Here is an 18396-nt window from a genome sequence, read left to right on the forward strand (position 1 = left end):
TATAGGCCTTTAGGTCATTGTAAGGATTTTGGCTTTTGCTCTGAGTAAAAGCACTGGAAGGTTTTGGGCAGAGAAGTGACGGAATGTGACTCATGTTTTAATAGGATCAGCACGGATGCTCTGTGGAGGCTAGTCTCTCAGTGGGGTGGCGTGAAGGACTACAGTGGAAGCAGGGGTCGAGGTTAAGAGGTGAAACATGATTGGTCGGTGAGACCAAGATGGCATTAGTTGAGATAGAAGGAAGTGCTCAAAATTTGGTTATATTTTGAAAGGGGATCCAACAGGATTCCCTGGCAGATGAAACCCGGGCCGTGAGAGAAAGGGCTGGCAAAGCTGCCTCCAGCGTTTAAGGCTGGAGGAACTGGAAGGACAGAGTCGCCATCGGCTGGGATAGGGAGGCTACATGCACACATGCTCCGTGGCTCAGTCGTGTCCGACTCTCTGTGACCCCGTAGAGTGTAGCCCGCCGGACTCCTTCATCCATGGGATTTTCCAGGCAAGAATACTGGAGCAGGTTGCTATTTCCTTCTCCAGCAAATCTTCCTGACCCAGGGATCAAATCCACATCTCTTGCATCTCCTGCATTGCCAGGTGGATTCTTTACTACTGCGCCACTTGGGAAGTCCTGGGGAGGCTGAGGGTGGAGTAAATTTTGGGAGGAATATTAGGTGTTCAGTCTTAGGCCTGAGTTTGAGATGTTTGTTATATATCTTAAGTGGAGATGTCAAGAAAGTTTTGGGGGTAGATGAGTCTGGAATTTAGGCAAGGCTTTCGGATGGAGGTGTACATTTGGGAGTCTTCTGCATCCTGATGATATTTAAAATTATGAGACTGTTTGTGACCACTCAGGAGCTGAGTGTAGATAGAGAAGAGATCCAGGGACTGAACTTCAAAGTGTGGGGATGAGGGAAAGAGATAGCCAAGGAAGAAGCAGCAGGGAGCAGTGAGATGGGAGGAAAACCCAGCCAGGGAATGCCCAGAAAGCCGGGAGAGGGAAGGGAGGCCAGGAGGAGGGAGTGGGGGCTATGTCCACACGAAGAGAGGTTGAGGGAGATGTGGACCGAGAGTGGCCACTGGTGTAGCAGCTCGGAGGCCACTGGGGACCTTGGCGAGTGGTCAGGGTGTGTGTGGCAGGGGCAGGGGAGGGGAGTGCAAAAGCTTGAATGGAGTTGATTGAAGAAAGAAAGAGACGGAGGTACAGACGGTGCTTAAATTTTACTGTGAAGGTGTACCGAAGGGCAGAATGAACAAGCAGGATCAAGAGGTTCTTTTTCTTCTTCCTACTTTAATAAAACAGAAAAATATCAGTAACAGATATTTGTATGCCAGTGGGAATGGTCTAGTAGAGAGTGGAAAAAGCTGATGGAGCTGTGTCCCTGAGTAGGAAGAGGTGACCGACTCTAGTGCACAGATGGAGGTAGCAGCTTTAGAGAGGAGCGTGGATAGCCGATCTGTGCAAACGGGGAGAAGGGTGGGGCTGGAGGGTGAGCACGTGGGAGTGGAGCCTGACAATGTTCTAGTCAGGGAAGTGGGGCGAGAACAGCTGTGAGGCTGGGGGTGGGCGAATATTGAAGTTTGGTGGTGAGAGAAGGTTTGAAACTTCACCAAGAGCTAGAGGGAAGAGAGGGTGATTCTGGGCCTTGCTTAAAGGTCCACTCGATGTTTTCTCAGCCATGTTCAGCTGCTTGGATGTAGGCAAAGGGTCAGCAGAGGGTTGGATTTCACTGGGGTTGCAGTTTTGCCAAGAGAAGACAACTTGGGAGAGGAACAGGGGATTGGAAGGTGAATGTATCAAAACTGTGACTGCCACTGAGCAGGTGCTAAAACTGGGGTAACTGGGGTAGAGAGAGCATCAGGGGTGAGGGACAGCAGGAAGATGGTGGGAAAAATGGATTTGAGGGCCCAATGGGGCAAGGGAGGGCTGAAGTCCAGGTACCAGCTGATACTTTGAGATGGAGGTCAAGGATGGGGGTGCGGGGGGCATGAGATTGAGATAACAGTTTGGGGCGGAGTTTCAGACCTTGGCAGTGAGTGGTTGACATTGGGGCGGAGGGGATAATATCCTTAGGGACAGGTCAAGGGACCAGAGGCCTGGGTGATGGCAGCAGCATTTCTGTGAATATTGGAATAACCAGGAACTACAACAGGAACAAACTGGTTGAGGGTGGTACCGCGGCCAGGGGCAAGCCCTCAGAGACGGGAGGCTGTGGCCCAGAGGGTGGAAGACGTCTGCCCCGAGGTGGAGGCCTGGGTGCTGCAGTGCGGAGATAGGATTCAAAACGGGCATCCTTTGGGGAGGAGGGACAGAGAACGGCCTGAAAGGGACAATGAAGAGCAGGGAGAACAGCCCGTGGTTTCTCCCTCCCCTCTTCCCTTTTCTCTCCTGTCCCCAGGCTGTGAAAGAGAAAGCCACTGGGAGGCCTGCAGGGGAACGCGTTGTCCTCAGAGGAGAGCAGACATCCCAGGGCAAGACGAGTGCTTTCAGAGAAGGGTTCCGCTGTAGGTGTTCTGTCGACGGGGGCGCTGGGGAGGGGCTGCCTAGGGCCCATAGGGGGCAGAGTGCTGGGCCAAGGGAGGCCCTGGGTGCCAGGTGGAGGAGAAAGGCAGCGTGAGACCAGTGACCCAGCACTGCAGCTATTCCATGAATGACGGCGGCACCAAGCCCTTCCATCAAAGACGCACTAAAGTCAGACCCCGTGCCCATGACTTGCATGTATATTCTCATTGAATCCTCCCGATAACTCTGCGAAGCAGCAATGTTTGTCCCCTCATTTTACAGCTAAGGAAACTAGTTAGCAGCCAACAGCCGTCAACAGTGGTACTGGGACTGCGGCCCAGACAGTCTGACTCCAGAGCCCCAAGACTTTTAATCTCAGATCCAGGCTTTTTTTTTTTTTTTAACGTATTTGTCGAGTGGATGAAAGAGGAACTGGGAATTAACCTCGAGAAATCCAAGCCTATTCCTGCACCCTGGAGCACAACCTGGAAGCCCCCTGCTTCCCTTTCTTAGCAGCAGAGTGTATTTTAATTTGCCCGTGGGCTTCATTCTTTGGAGGGAATTTCTGCTGGAGGGAGCAAGGGGGATAGTGGGCAGAGGAAGCTGTGGCCCAGAGAGGGAGCGTTAGCTCACCAGAGAAACATTGCCGGATATCAGAGAGTAACTGCAGCTCAGTGGGAGCTGGGGCTCAAAGATGAGGCCCAGCATGAAGCAGCACCCTGAATCCTGCCTGGAAACCCTCAGTTTCCATCTTCCACCGGTTGTGACCCACCTGCTTTGGATTTTTACAGAACTCACCTGAGCTTATGGGACTGAACTCTGCCAGTACTTAGCATACAGAGGGGAGAGTTACAGGGTCTGCTATCACTGTCTTTGTCTAGGACTTCCCAGGGGGTTCATTGGTTAGGACTCCATGATTCCACTGCAGGGGGCATGGGTTTGATCCCTAGTCAGAGAATTAAGGTTCCCACAGCACAGAAAAAAATATTGTCCAAAACAAATGCTAAAAAAAAGTCTTTGTCTGAGGAGGAGTATAGATGTGAGAGTTGGACCATAAAGAAGGCTGAGGACCGAAGAACTGATGCTTTTGAACTATGGTGTTGGAGAAGACTCTTGAGAGTCCTTTGGACAGCGAGGAGATCAAACCAGCCAATCTTAAAGGAAATCAATCCTGAATATTCATTGGCAGGACTGATGCTGAAGCTGAAGCTCCAATACTTTGGCCACCTGATGCAAAGAACTAACTCATTTGAAAAGACCATGATGCTGGGAAAGATTGAGGGCAGGAGGAGAAGGGGGCAACAGAGGATGAGATGGTTGGATGGCATCACTAGCTCAATGGACATGAGTTTGAGCAAGCTCCGGGAGTTGGTGATGGACAGGGAGGCCTGGTGTGCTGCAGTCCATGGGGTCACAAAGGGTCAGACACGACTGAGCGACTGAACAGTAACAACAAAGGATAAATACGGGCAAGAAACAACAGTGTGTGCATCAGGTTTAGCAACAGGCGGTGAGGGGGCCTATGGGGTCCCCGGGGGCAGCTCTGGCTTGGTCAGGGGCCTCCAGGCAAGTGCCTAGAGTAGGGGTGCAGAGGACGAGCAAGGGTCAGCCAAGACAGAAAGAAGAAGGTGGGGAGAGCTCCCAGGCTGAGATAACAGCCTGTAGGAAGCTTGAAGTGTGGGGAGGTGGGCCCTCAGGGCTTCGGGGTTAGGCCTCTGTGCTGTTGGGGAGAGGCTGAGGGCCTTGACGGGCAATGAGCAGCTCCTCCACTCCTAGGCCTAGCCATTTCTGCTGGGTGAGGATGGTCCCAAAGAAAGGCAGTGCCAAAGAATGCTCAAACTACCGCACAATTGCACTCCTCTCACACGCTAGTAAAGTAAAGCTCAAAATTCTCCAAGCCAGGCTTCAGCAATATGTGAATTGTGAACTTCCTGATGTTCGAGCTGGTCTTAGAAAAGGCAGAGGAACCAGAGATCAAATTGCCAACATCCGCTGGATCATGGAAAAAGCAAGAGAGTTCCAGAAAAGCATCTATTTCTGCTTTATTGACTATGCCAAAGCCTTTGACTGTGTGGATCACAATAAACTGTGGAAAATTCTGAAAGAGATGGGAATACCAGACCACCTGACCTGCCTCTTGAGAAACCTATATGCAGGTCAGGAAGCGACAGTTAGAACTGGACATGGAACAACAGACTGGTTCCAAATAGGAAAAGGAGTACATCAAGGCTGTATATTGTCACCCTGCTTATTTAACTTGTATGCAGAGTACATCATGAGAAACGCTGAGCTGGAAGAAACACAAGCTGGAATCAAGATTGCCGGGAGAAATATGAATAACCTCAGATATGCAGATGACGCCACTCTTATGGCAGAAAGTGAAGAGGAACTAAAAAGCCTCTTGATGAAGGTGAAAGAGGAGAGTGAAAAAGTTGGCTTAAAGCTCAACATTCAGAAAACTGAGATCATGGCATCTGGTCCCATCACTTCATGGGAAATAGATGGGGAAACAGTGGAAACAGTGTCAGACTTTATTTTTCTGGGCTCCAAAATCACTGCAGATGGTGATTGCAGCCGTGAATTAAAAGATGCTTACTCCTTGGAGGAAAGTTATGACCAACCTAGATAGCATATTCAAAAGCAGAGACATTACTTTGCCAACAAAGGTCTGTCTAGTCAAGGCTGTGGTTTTTCCAGTAGTCCTGTATGGATGTGAGAGTTGGACTGTGAAGAAAGCTGAGCACCGAAGAATTGACGCTTTTGAGATGTGGTGTTGGAGAAGACTCTTGAGAGTCCCTTGGACTGCAGGAGATCCAACCAGTCCGTTCTAAAGGAGATCAGTCCTGGGATTTCTTTGGAAGGAATGATGCTAAAGCTGAAATTCCAGTACTTTGGCCACCTCATGCGAAGAGTTGACTCATTAGAAAAGACGCTGATGCTGGGAGGGATTGAGGGCAGGAGGAAAAGGGGACGACAGAGGATGAGATGGCTGGATGGCATCACGGACTAAATGGACATGAGTTTGAGTGAGCTCCAGGAGTTGGTGATGGACAGGGAGGCCTGGCGTGCTGCGATTCATGGGGTCACAAAGAGTCGGACACGACTGAGCGACTGAACTGAACTGAACTGAGGATGGTCAGGGTGGGGTCCCAGGGAGCTGCCCCGCCCACCGTGAGGACTGCAGAGGGCTGGAATGATGTCTTTCCCCTGGGTGTCCACTAGATGGCGCCCGATCACCAGGTCTCTGGGGGGACAGAAAGGCTTTGGCTGGGGCTGGTACACTGGAGTGAGGAGTGGGGCGGCGGTAAGCTTTGTAATATCCGAGCCCGGAGGTTGCTTGGGGAGTGTAAACGTAAGTCAGCGTGTGTGTAAATCTTCACGTTTGTCAGGACATCTACTTGGGACACGGCTGTGATTCGGCTTTGGTGTACATTCTCCCTTAGGGCCTTGTCACAGCTCAGGAGCTCAGACTATTACTTTTCCAAAGTGGAACTGAGACAGAAGAAGGTTGGTGCCATGCCCAAGGTCACTTGGCTGGTTCAAAGTGGAGTAAATAGTGATTGCCACCAGGCGTCCTAGGACAGATACCAGCCACGTGGCAGGACCCACTGGTGAAGGACTTGCTCTGAGTCACTCTGAATGGAAGAACAGAGTCCAATGGGTTGGTGGTACCGGGATACGAATCCTGGGCATTTATCCATTTAGCATGTTTGTTGAGCACCTACTACCATGTGCCAGGCACCGTGCTGGGCATTGGTGAACAATAAAGCAACTGGTAACAGACATGGAGGCTGTCAGGGAGACAGCCAGAGTTAGCCAGCTGATAAGCAGACCCAAGAAGGTTGGGGGGTTGGTGAGGGAGCCTCAGTCTTAGAAGGGCAGCAACAGGACTCAGGGTCAGAAGGTGCAACCATGAGGCGGGCAGAGAAACAGTTGAAGCAGAGGCTACAGCTCATGCAAAAGCTGCCAAGGCGGAAAAGTGTTGAGCGACTGCAGGGAGGTGGGGGGCTGGGGGGGAGAGGGGAGGGAGGGGAGGTCATCCCTGGGGCGGAGTTGGGGGGTGGGGGGAGAGGGTGTCTGACGACTCTGGTGAGGGGTGTGTATTATCATCTACATACCGTAAGAAGGGAGAGGAGCTTTAAGCAGGGCTTGCACAGTGTGATTTGCGTTTCAAAGTCCACTCTGGCTTTGTTTAGGATTCGGGTGAAGATGACCACACAGGTGAGAGACGATGGTGGCTCAGAGCATGCTGGCAGCTGCGAAGGTGGAGGACAGTGTCTAGGTTTGAGAGGTACTTTGGAAGTAGAATCAGCAGGATTTTCAGATGGATTGCATGCAGGGGTGAGGATGATTCCAGGTTCCAAGCATGAGCAACGGGTGGACAGTGGGGCCATTTCCCAAGGTGGGAGAGCCTGGGGGAGGGCCTGAGCTGGGTGGAAGATGGGAAACAAGGTCAGGCTCTGTTATTTTTGAAGCCATCCCTGTGAAATCCTAGTAGAAAGATGGGGCAGGCAGTTGGGGCTCGTTGGAAAGGTTGAGGCCGCTGAAATAATCTCCAGAGCCTCTGTTGTTCATTGTTCAGTCGCTAGATAGCATCCGACTCTTTGTGATCGCATGGACTGCAGCACACCAGGCTTCCCTGTCCTTCAGTATCTCCAGGAGTTTGCTCAAAGTCATGTCCCTTGAATCAGTGATGCCATCCAACCATCTCATCCTGTCACCCCTTTCTCCTCCTCCTGCCTTCAGTCTTTCCCGGCATCAGGGTCTTTTCCAGTGAGTCAGTCAGGAGTCTGTAGATTGTGCTTATTACTTATTAGTTTTAAAATATTTATTTATTTGGCTGCACCTAGACTTAGTTGCAGTGCTTGGGATCTGTCTTTGTTGCAGCACGCACACTCTTAGTTGCAGCATGTGGGATCTAGTTCCCTGACCAGGAATTGAACCTGGATCCCCTGCTTTGGGAGCATGGAGTCTTAAACACTGGACCACCAGGGAAGTCCCTAGATTGAACTTAATGTCAAGGGACTGGATGAGCTCACTCAGCCCAAAGTCCAGGCAGCTCAATAATGGGAGACTGTGAGGCCCCATGGCTTCAGGTGTGATGGGCAGCCTTCTGGATGTATTGATGACTGGTGGAGAGGGGCGGCCTCTGTGAGGGTGGTGCAAGGAAATGGCCCCTGAGGATGTGAAAGACCAGGACTCAGGTGGCCCTGGGGCCGCGTGGAGGAGCCGGACTTGCTGACTCTGCCTCTTCGTCTGCTGAGACCTTCCTTCCCAGGAGCGCTTCCCCCACCACCATCTGGCAGATGGCCCCGGGGACACAGACCCTGGTCCCGGGCTAGGGGGGAGGGCGGCTTCTGGGATGGGGCTGTAATTTCAGTTGGGGGCCGGGCTCCTGGGTTTCAGTGCCACCTGGTGTGAGGTTCCTCTTTCTGGCACCTCCCCCACGACTGTCTCTGCTGACTGCCCCACCCCGCTGCTGCAGTTAGTGACCCTCCTGCAGAGGAGGGGAGGCGGGCCAGGCCCAGGGAGTGCTCCCACCTGGAAGGGGCTGCCAAGTTTAATTAGTGCTTGTGAAGCCTTGGTATCTGCCTCTGAGAGCACCACCTCCCTCTCCCTGGACTTTCATCTTTGAAATTTCCCCACCAGCCTGGATGAAAGGGCCAGGGAGGGGCCAGGTATTAATAGTAATCATTAGTTTCACAAATAAAGAGGAGAAATGGGATTATCTCCGAGCCCAGCCAACTCGTTCGCCCCTCTTTGTGTGCCTGTCTCTCCTTCCTCTGGCTCCATTTCCTTTCTCTTTGCACTTTTCCTCCTCTTCCCCTCTCCTCCCTGCCTCCGGGCCTTGCCTCTTCTGTCTGTCCCCATCTCAAGGCCTCAGGATCCGCTTGCCCCCCTCAGTCTCTCAGCTCTCTGTGTTGGGATATCCGGAGCACCAGGACATTCAGGGAGCACTCCTGTGCTTCTCTGGGGTGCAGAGGCAGAGGGAGAGGCAACGTAGCGGGGAGATGGGGTAGAAGGGTGTCTGTGTCCATTCATTTATTCACTCACTGTTTTCCAAATAGCTACTGAACATCTGCCATGGCCCAAGCACTGGACTGGGCCCTTAGGACTCAGTGCTGGACAGGACAGACACGGCCCTGCCCTGGGGATCTCCCGGGGAGGCTAGGTAGTAAACAGTAAGCTGACAAGTTACACTTGAGGGCATAGATAGATGCCTGCTAGGAAGGGATAAACAGCAGCTATGATGCAGAGCTAAGGGTGGGGGCCCCGTGAGGCTGGGGGATGAGGGACGCATCCCCCTGAGGAGGTGGCGTTCCAGCTGAGAGCTCAACAATGAGAAGGACCTCATGAGAGAATTGTTGAGAAAAGTGTTCAGGGCAGGGAGAACAGCCTTTGCAAAAGCCTGGGGTGAAGACCTCAGAGGTGGACCTTGTGAGAATATGAAAGGAGGATGAGGTGGCAAGAGGTGGGGTCCAGAGAGCGAGGCTGAGGTGCGCTGGGGCGGGTGGGCCCACAGCCGGGCCCCTGTGCACTAAGCGGGGCCCTGTACCTCACTGAATGTCCTGCTGTCCCTGGTTTGGAACTCTTAATTTACTAATTTATTTGGCTTCATCAGGTCTTAACTGTGGCATGCGGAATCTTTCACGTGGCTCATGGGCTCCGGAGTGCTCAGAGGCTCAGTAGTTGTGGCACGGGGACTCAGTTGCCCTACAGCATGTGGGACCTTAGTGAAAGTGAAGTCGCTCAGTCGTGTCCGACTCTTTGCGACCCCATGGGCTGTAGCCTATCAGGCTCCTCCGTCCATGGGATTTTCCAGGCAAGAGTGCTGGAGTGGATTGCCATTTCCTTCTCCAGGGGATCTTCTCGACCCAGGAATTGAACCCGGGTCTCCCGCATTGCGGGCAGATGCTTTACCGTCTGAGCCACCAGGGAAGGCCCGTCCCCGACAAGGGATCGAACTTGTGTCCCTTGCATTGGAAGGCAGATTCTTAACCACTGGACCACCAGGGAAGTCCCTTTGGAGTTCTTCATTTTTAAGCAAGGGGTTCTTCTATGTTTGCATTTTGTACTGGGCCTCATCAGTATGTAGCTGTCCCTGCTTGGGGAGGTCAGCAAAAGAAGTGACTTAAAAAAAAAAAAAAAAGTAAACGTGTATAGAAATATGAAGGCTGGTGGGCTGGTGTTTGGTGAATGAATGAATGAACGGAGGAATTTGGGTGCACACGTGTGTGAGCTTACCTATGAGGCTGTCACCGGGCCATGTAGGCCTGGCCAGGAACGCTGCTGACACACAGCCGTGGCCCTGTCGTGCTCCTGAGTCCTGCAGCGCCTGCTACATTTCTCAGGGCCGTTGCCAGAGAGGCTCCAGGGGCTAAGCCCAAAGCGGCACCAAGCCCAAAGTGGCACTGTGAACAGGGGTGGTGTGGCCAGGCTTCTTCCAGGCCCCGTTTGGGGAAATAAGGTGACTCCTCTACCCCAGCTGGAGGCAGCCCTGTCTTCCCTGTGAGACCCGAGACTTTGGAGCCAGAAAGATTTGAGTTCAAATTGCCTTCACATCCTCACAAGTGGGTGTGTGGATGCAGATAACTGGACTTTGGGCAGGTGATTTGCTTCTTCAGTCCTCAGTTTCCTCATCTGTAGCATGGGGATCACTACTTAGAATTTCTGAGACGATTCAATGTGGTAACGAAAGGGAAGATTTTGGCAGAGTCAGAGCTTGGTGAATATTTGTAATAATAATAGTTTTTATACCCATACAGTCTCTGGAGACTTGGGTAAAGATTTGCTTCTGCCGCCAAATGTCTGCATAGTCATGAACAAGTCTCTGAATCCTCCTGGTCCTCAGCTTCCTCTTGTGTTAAAATTGGGGTGATAACAAGCTAACTCGTCTCTAAGCAGGGTGGTCAGGACGATCCCACACATTCACTGCGGAGCTTGTTTGAGAACTGATGTGCCCATATGACTTGTTGGCACATGCCCGACCCCTGCCTCCCCCATCTCAGGGCAGATTTTCTCCAAATATGCCCCTTCCTCGGAGAGAAAAGTGTCCCCCCTCCCCACACCTCACCCAGTTCTTGGCAGTGCATGGAACCCAGTCCCTGGATTCCCAGCCCCGAGGGTGGTTGTCCTCAGGCTAGAAAGTCTGCCTGGGAGTGACCCTCCAGGTCAGGGTCTGAAGTTGGGCAAGGAAGAGGAAGGTCCACAGCTGGGGCAGTGTTGGCTCGGGGGAGGGGGCGGGGGGGTGAACTAAAGGCAGACAAAGGAGCTGGAGCCCCAGTCCCCGCGGTCTGGCTTCCTGCCTGCCTCTGGGCAGGAAGCAGCCAGAAAGCTGTGAGAATCAGTCTCTGACTAAGGGCCCAGGCGACAGTCTTGGAGTGGGTAGAGCCCCGACTTCATCTCCCACGTTCACCACCAAAGGCTGATTTTGGGGAGCCTCCAGAACCCATGGGAAGCCCTGAGCAGCACCCAACACCAGCCTGGGAAGGCGAGCCTCTCCTGATAGGAGTCCTGGCCAGAGGAGACAGGAAGGGAGAGCTACAGGGTCCTCGGCCACCCGCGAGTGCAGACCCGGTGGGCGGGAAGGTTGGGTCCATGTCCAGCTGCTGCGGTGAATCAGCAATGTGACCACAGGGTCACTGAGCCTCTCTGTGCCTCAGGCTCCTCATTGGGAATGTGGGGGTAATAGTCACGCCTTCTCAGAGTGTTACTGGGAGAACTAAGTGCCCTGAGGTTCTTAACAAAGCCTGACACATAGTGAGTGCTTTGGAGAGGGTAGTTATTATTATGGGCTTTTACAAAATGAGGCCATGCCGTGAGCCACGACAGATTCTGTCGGATCTCTGGATGGACTAGTTTGATGCCTTCCCCATTTTGATTTTGAGTTTTTGGACGTGCTAGGTCTTCCTTGTTGTGCACCGGCTTTCTCTAGTTCTCTAGTTGTGAGTGGGGGCTACTCTTTGTTGCAGTAGGTGGGTGGGCTCCTTGTTGCAGTGGCTTCTCTTGGAGCACAGGCTGTAGGTGCACAGACTCTAGAGCGCATGGTCTTCACAGCCACTAGAGTTGTGGCGCATGGACTTAGTTTCCTCGAGGCATGTGGAATCTCCCCCGACCAGGAATCAAACCCGTGTGCCCTGCATTGGCAGGTGGATTCTTAACCACTGAAGCAACAGGGAAGTCCAGCCTTCCCCTGTATTTTGCTCTACTCTTCGCTGGCAACAGTCATTCATTCGTTTATTCAAGAAGAATTTATGGAGCATTTTTGTGGCAGCAAAGTGATGGGGGACCCCAAAATGGAACGGTTCCTGGACGGGGCATTTGAGCGAGAACTAACTGTGGGCTTAGTTTCTGTATACTCAGACGCCCACTGCCCTGGAGCTGTGTGTCAGCCAGGTCACAGAGCAGGGAGCCCAGGGGAAGGCACGGACACACGATCACACAGCTACTGCTAGCAGTAATGGAACCGAACCCTGGCCCACATCAGTCCAAAGCCAGTGCCTTTCCAAATCAAGGTTCCAGGGCTGCCTCCCTGCAACACCCTTTGACTGCTGCATCTGCACCCCCACTTTGGCAGAGCCAGAGGCCACCCCCACTCCCTGGAGGCCAAAGGTTGGGCTGTATTCTGCAGCCCTCTCTAGCAGGATTTTTGTCATTTCCTCCCTGGTTCTCCTGACCATGCAGAACAACCTTGGGGCTTTCCCCAGAGGGGAAACCCAGCCTGGAAGCAGCCCAGCCTGGAAAATGTGGCTGTGGGTAACTCCTGATCTCCTTAGTTGCAGAGCATCTGAGGGCCTGGGAGTGGAGCAGGACCAGGGGCGGGGGCAGGGTAGGGGGTGCTCCCTGAATGGGTGCTGAGCCAGTGATTCCCCTCTGGCTCTGTAGCCTGAGACAGGTCACAGCCCCTCTCCGGGCCTCAGTTTCCCCACCTGTGAGAAGTGGAACAGTAACAAAGCTACAGCACCAGGCCCTTGCATGGCCTTTGTGCTGGGAGTTGACAGGCTGATGGCAAGTTCTCCCGCCCATCTTTCCTTTTGGGCTTTTGTGAGGATAAAGAAGGCTGTGGCTACAAAAGGACTTTGAGACAGAGGACAGAACTGGATACCAGCTGATGCAGAAGCTGATGGCTGTTGACGGAGACCCTCCCCCACCAGGTCCAGCTTCTGCCTCACCCAGACTCTGCCTATGGCCAAGCTCCCATTCCCCAGATCCCCTGTAGAACCTGGGGCAGGAGGAGCCTGGGAAGAGCCTGGTTGGAACCAGGAAAGCCTGGGCCTGGCACAAGCATCCACAAGCTACGGGGTCACCCACTTGGCTGCAACCCCGCCATGGACCTTCCAGCAGCCTCACTGACACCTTGCCATGCCGGGTTTGTACCTTGACTTTCCCACAGGTAGAGGTGGGGCAGGGAGAGCAGGAAGAGGAGGCCTGTGGCTAAGCAGGAGGCCACCTTCTGGCAGATCACCACACTCACCTTATGCCTGGGTGGGCCTCAGTTTCTCCACCTGCATTGTTCAAACATACATCACAGGACCTCACAGCCTTCTGAGGTGCAGTGGGTGGGTCTCCGACTTCTGCCGTCCTCAGACCTCCAGGCCCTAGCCTCGAACAGATGGAGACCAGTTCCACCCTCAGGGCCTTCCATCTGGGATCTGAACCACAATCCCCAACCCCATCTGCTTGCAGCAGCCTCCCAAATGCTCTCCAGAGTGGACGGAAACCAAGGGTGGGGAGGCAGGGGCATGCCCCCTCCCCAGGAGGACTCAGAGGCAGGAGTCTCACTCCCAGGCTTGTGCACACGGATGGAGAGCTGACGAGCCGGAGGGATGGTGGGAGAGGCAGCACCATGTGGAGAGGCCAGCGCCCTGGGCACACAGGCCCGCCCACCCCCGCTTCCTCCGGCTGGGCCAGATGGTGGGGGCGGCCGAGGAGAGGGATCCTCGCTCCTTTCTTCCCCCACCCAGGGGCTCTGCAGGGGCCTGGATTTCTTTCCACATAGAAGACACATGGGGAGAAGCCTTACCCACACGCAGACTTGGGGCAACACATTAATCTGGTGGAATCACATTTGAAGCGTTACAGAACCTGAGTATGCTGGAGAATTCTAGAATCTCAGAGGCACAGCATCTCAGAATTTTAGAAAAGTGAGTCATAGATTGTAGCTTTCTAAACTGTGCTGTGCCAACATTGTAGCCACTGGCCACCTGTGGTTATTGAGTCCTTGAAATGTAACTAGTCTGAATTGAGATGAGCTGTACATTTAAAATACATAGTAGATTTTGAAGACTTGGTACAAAAGAAAGACTTTTAAACATCTCATTAATAACGTATTAATTACATGTCAAAATGATAATATTTTGGATATACTGGGTAAAATACAATATTACTAAAATGAATCTCACTTTTTTTTTTGCTTTTAAAACATGACTGCTAGAACATTTTAAATTTCATGTGTTTCATTTCAGAATTTTAAAGAGATGGAATTTCAGAACCAGGTCTCCAGATCTTTACATCACCAGCTGACTTTGAACCTTAGATATTAACTCCCAGAGCCTGGGAGAATCTGACAAGAATCCTGGTCCTTCTCCCAGCACAGGGATCCTCTAGCCCACCCTGACCAACACTGACCAGCCTTTGCCTACCCATTCCCTCCTCCAGCAGAGAACTCAACTGCCACCATGGCTGCCAGGCTTTTAGAATGGCTACAGTTTCCGGGTGTCGGGTGGCATCTACTTCCCACAGCTTTTTCCACCCTCATGGTTGGTTTCCAGAGCCTCTTCCAGGGCTTCCCAGAACAGGTCTGCATCCTTCTTCCCCGTGAAAGGTGTGGAATTTGAGTTCTGACCCTACCCCCCACCCCAGGCCGCGTCCTACAGGCTGCAGGGTTTACCTCGACCCCTGTTCCCCTACAGGTGAGCTTCAGGGAGTCTCAGCTCCTGATGCCCCTATCTCTTAGCAGAACCTGGGACCCCAGTGATCAGGTGAGGGTCTTCCAGCCTCTCTCAGTCTATAGACTATCCTGTTTGTCTGTCTGGGGAACTGCCTTCTCTGTGCAGTCTCCAGGCCCTGCCCTGTTCCCAGCTCCAGAGGATGTATGATGGTGACTGCTGGTGCTGGGATGTTGGGGTGACACAGGAATCGGGGAGTTGATTCAGGGTGCCTTAAATCTGCCTGGAAAATGCTTTTTCTGATTTTAAGAGATGGTGGGGAGGAAAAAGGAAGAGGCTTTCTTACTGACAGACTCAGGAATTCCAAGGCAGTACTAATAGGTGACTCACTCAGCACCTGAGCGGTTCCGAGAAGGAAGATCATAGGTCAGTCAGGGAAGGCGTCCTGGAGGAAGTGGGATTGGAGCTAGGACTTGAAGGAAAGGAGAGGGTGTTAGAGTTGCGAAGAGGTGGAGATGAGGGCATTCTCCTCGGCAGGAAGAATGCTGGGCACACATGGCCGGGACCCAGGCCTTGAGGGTCCCAGGTTGCCTGGAGTAGAAGGGTGAGAGGGCAGTAGGGCTGTGAGGATGGGTCAGCTGGCTGAGGGCCTCTGGGGAGGTGTGTGTGTACAATGGAGAAAGGGGGAGTCCCAGTTAGCTGTAGGAGGACGTTGGGTAAAATAACAGTAACATCTGTAGCAGCTATGCCAGGCACGGTGCTAAGTGGTTTCCTAATATTTCATTTATTCTTATCAATAACCCTATGATGTAAGTACTGTTATTCCCATTCTACAAATAAACAATTGAAGCCACGGTAAGGGACAGTAAGTGATGACTGACCTTGGATTTCCACACAGGATAGTCTGGCTTCAAAGCTCTTAAGCATTGGATGGGGGGTTGTGGGGAATGGAGATTGGTGGGGTGAGTGGTGTGTGCAGCGGGTAAGTGAATGGGTGTGACCCTGTTGTGTGTAAATAAGCGGGGGGGGGGTGATCCCCACCGTTTCCCTCCTGCTTCCCTCACCCAACCCCAGCTCTGTCTCAGGATAGACTCAGCCCAGACAGGTCTATGTGAAGATGGGGCCTTGGAATGATAAGAATTTCCATGCCTGTTGGAACAGATCGCCCAGACAAGAGTCTGGTCACCATGGCAGTTTTAGAGCCAGCTTCCCACTGGGGTCGGCACTGCCCTTCCCTCCCCTCCTTATGTGCTGGTGCAAGTCCAGGACCCGGGAGCGGTGTCTAGACTTGACCCTGGGGGCCACCTCCTTCTCAGCTTCTGATGCACACACAGCCGGGCAAGTGGGAGAGTTACAGGCAGGCGCCTCCTCCGACTGTCCTGGCTTGGCTGCATCGCTGGTGATGGAGGCAGGCCCCTGTTCCTCTCTGGGCCTCAGTTTCTCCATTTCTGTAAGCAGGCAGATTGCATTCATTCAGGAATCATAAACTAAGGTGACAAGGTGGCCCAGGAGGAGAATGCAAACGAATGAGGTGAGGTGGGCAGGGGTGTGGATGTGTGTGTTAGGGGTTGAGGACCCAGGAGAACTGGAGGCAACCTCCCGACCAGGTGACTTGGCCCATCCTCCCTGTTTCATTTGGTGGAGCCCTCAGGACCCTGAGACACAGTTTCTTTAACTGGGAGTTGTGGTGCCCACCCCATGGGAGTGGTGAGAATGAACTGATGAGAATAATTGATGGGAATCTTGAGGAGAAATGCCCGCTCCCCTTTGATGAATGTAATCTTTTTATTTGAGTCATATTAAAAGTATTTATGTTTAAGCTCATATAGCTCAGTATCAAAAAACAAACAATCTGACTAAAAGATGGGCAAAAGACCTAAATAGACATTTCTTTCTCCAAAGATGATATATACATGACCGATAGACACATGAAAAGATGCTCAGTGTCACTGATTTTTAGAGAAAAGGAAATCAAAACCACAATGAGGTATCACCTCACAATGGTCAGAATGGCCATCATCAAAAAGTCTATAAATAATAAATTCTGGAGAGGGTGTGGAGAAAAGGGAACCTTCCTACACTGTTGTTGGGAATGTAAATTGGTGAAACCACTATGGAAAACTTCTCAGGTGGCTAAGAAGGTAAAGAATCTGCTCTCAGTGTGGGAGATCTGGTTTCGATCCCTGGGTCAGGAAGGTCTCCTGGAGAAGGAAATGGCAACCCACTTCAGTATTGTTGCGTGGAGAGCTCCATGGACAGAGGAGCCTGGTGGGCTACAGTCCATACGGTCAAAAAGAATCGGATACGACAGAGCAACTAATACACACACAACATGGAAAACAGTATAGATGTTCCTTAAAAAACTAAAAATAAAGTTTCCATATGATCCAGTGATCTCACTCCTAGGTGTACATCTGGGAAAAAATGAAAACTCTAAACTAAAAAAGATACATGTGCACCAATGTTCATAGCAGCACTATTTACAATAGCTAAGACATGCAAGCAGCATGTGTCCATCACAGATGCCTGGATAAAGAAAATGTGGTATGCATGAACTGTTGAATATTACTCAGCCATAAAAAAAGAAAGATTTGGGAGAATGGCATTGAAACTTGTAAAATATCATGTATGAAACGAGATGCCACTCCAGGTTCAATGCACGATACTGGATGCTTGGGGCTGGTGCACTGGGACGACCCAGAGGGATGGTATGGGGAGGGAGGAGTGAGGAGGGTTCAGGATGGGGAACACATGTATACCTGTGGTGGATTCATTTTGATATTTGGCAAAAAAAAAAAAAAATTATATAAAAAAAAGAAAGAAATAATGCTATTTGCAGCAACATGGATGGACCTAGAGATTGTCCTACTAAGTGAAGTCAGAAAGAGAAAGACAAATGCCATGTTATCATTTATATGTGAAATCTAACTAATACAAATCTAAATAAAAAAACAGACTCACAGATATAGAAAACAAATTTATGGTTATCAAAGAGTAAGGTGGGGGAGGAATAAATTAGGAGTATAGGATTAACAGATATATACTACTATACATAAAATATATGTTGTTGTTCAGTTGCTCAGTCGTGTCCAACTCTTTGCGACCCCACGAACTGCAGCACGCCAGGCTTCCCTGTCCTTCACCATCTCCTGGAGCTTGCTCAAACCTATGTCCATTGAGTCAGTGATGCCATCCAATCATCTCATCCTCTGTCATCCCCTTCTCCTCCTGCCTTCAGTCTTTCTCAGCATCTTGGTCTTTTCTAAGGAGTCAGCTCTTCTCATCAGGTGGCCATAGTATTTAGGCTTCAGCTTCAGCATCTGTCCTTCCAGTGAATATTCAGGACTGACTTCCTTTAGTGTTGACTGGTTTGATCGCCTTGCAGTCCAAGGGACTCTCAAGAATCTTCTCCAACACCACAGTTCAAAAGCATCAATTCTTTGGTGCTCAGCCTTCTTTATGATCCAACTCTCCCATCCATACATGACTAGTGGAAAAACCATAGCTTTGACTAGACAGACCTTTGTTGGCAAAGTAATGTCTCTGCTTTTTAATATGCTGTCTAGGTTTGGCATAACTTTTCTTCCAAGGAGCAAATGTCTTTTAATTTCATGGCTGAAGTCACCATCTGCAGTGATTTTAGAGCCCCCCAAAATAAAATCTGTCACTGTTTCTCCTAACAGTCTTGATCCCAGTTTGTGCTTCATCCAGCTCGGCATTTCGCATGATGTACTCTGAATATAAGTTAAATAAGCAGGGTGACAATATACAGCCTTGATGTACTCCTTTCCCACTTTGGAACCAGTCTGTTGTTCCATGTCCAGTTCTAACTGTTGCTTCTTGACCTGTATACAGGTTTCTCAGTAGGCAGGTAAGGTGGTCTGGTATTTCCATCTCTTGAAGAATTTTCCACAGTTTGTTGTGATCCACACAGTCAAAGGCTTTAGCATAGTCAGTGAAGCAGAAGTAGAAGTTTTCCTGGAATTCTCTTGCTTTTTCTATGATCCAACA

General features: G+C 51.3%; 1 protein-coding gene and 2 long non-coding RNA genes across 5 annotated transcripts in view; 2 read left to right on the plus strand and 1 right to left on the minus strand.

The window, feature by feature from the left end:
- Positions 1-18396, plus strand: part of TCOF1 (treacle ribosome biogenesis factor 1) — a 291309-nt gene that overhangs the window by 80532 nt on the left and 192381 nt on the right. The window lies entirely within an intron of this gene.
- Positions 1-18396, plus strand: part of LOC133251497 (uncharacterized) — a 35059-nt gene that overhangs the window by 10514 nt on the left and 6149 nt on the right. The gene's annotated exons all lie outside the window — the stretch shown is intronic.
- Positions 1197-13616, minus strand: LOC133251495 (uncharacterized). Of its 2 annotated transcripts, none has more exons than XR_009737648.1 (4): positions 13521-13616; positions 12972-13095; positions 6616-6753; positions 1197-1280 (listed from the first exon to the last, which is right to left on the minus strand). It is a non-coding gene; the product is annotated as an uncharacterized LOC133251495 (long non-coding RNA). The 2 variants fall into 2 exon arrangements; XR_009737649.1 differs by having other exon boundaries at positions 1197-1283.

Source organism: Bos javanicus, chromosome 7 (assembly GCF_032452875.1).
Source record: "Bos javanicus breed banteng chromosome 7, ARS-OSU_banteng_1.0, whole genome shotgun sequence".
Taxonomy (NCBI): domain Eukaryota; kingdom Metazoa; phylum Chordata; class Mammalia; order Artiodactyla; family Bovidae; genus Bos; species Bos javanicus.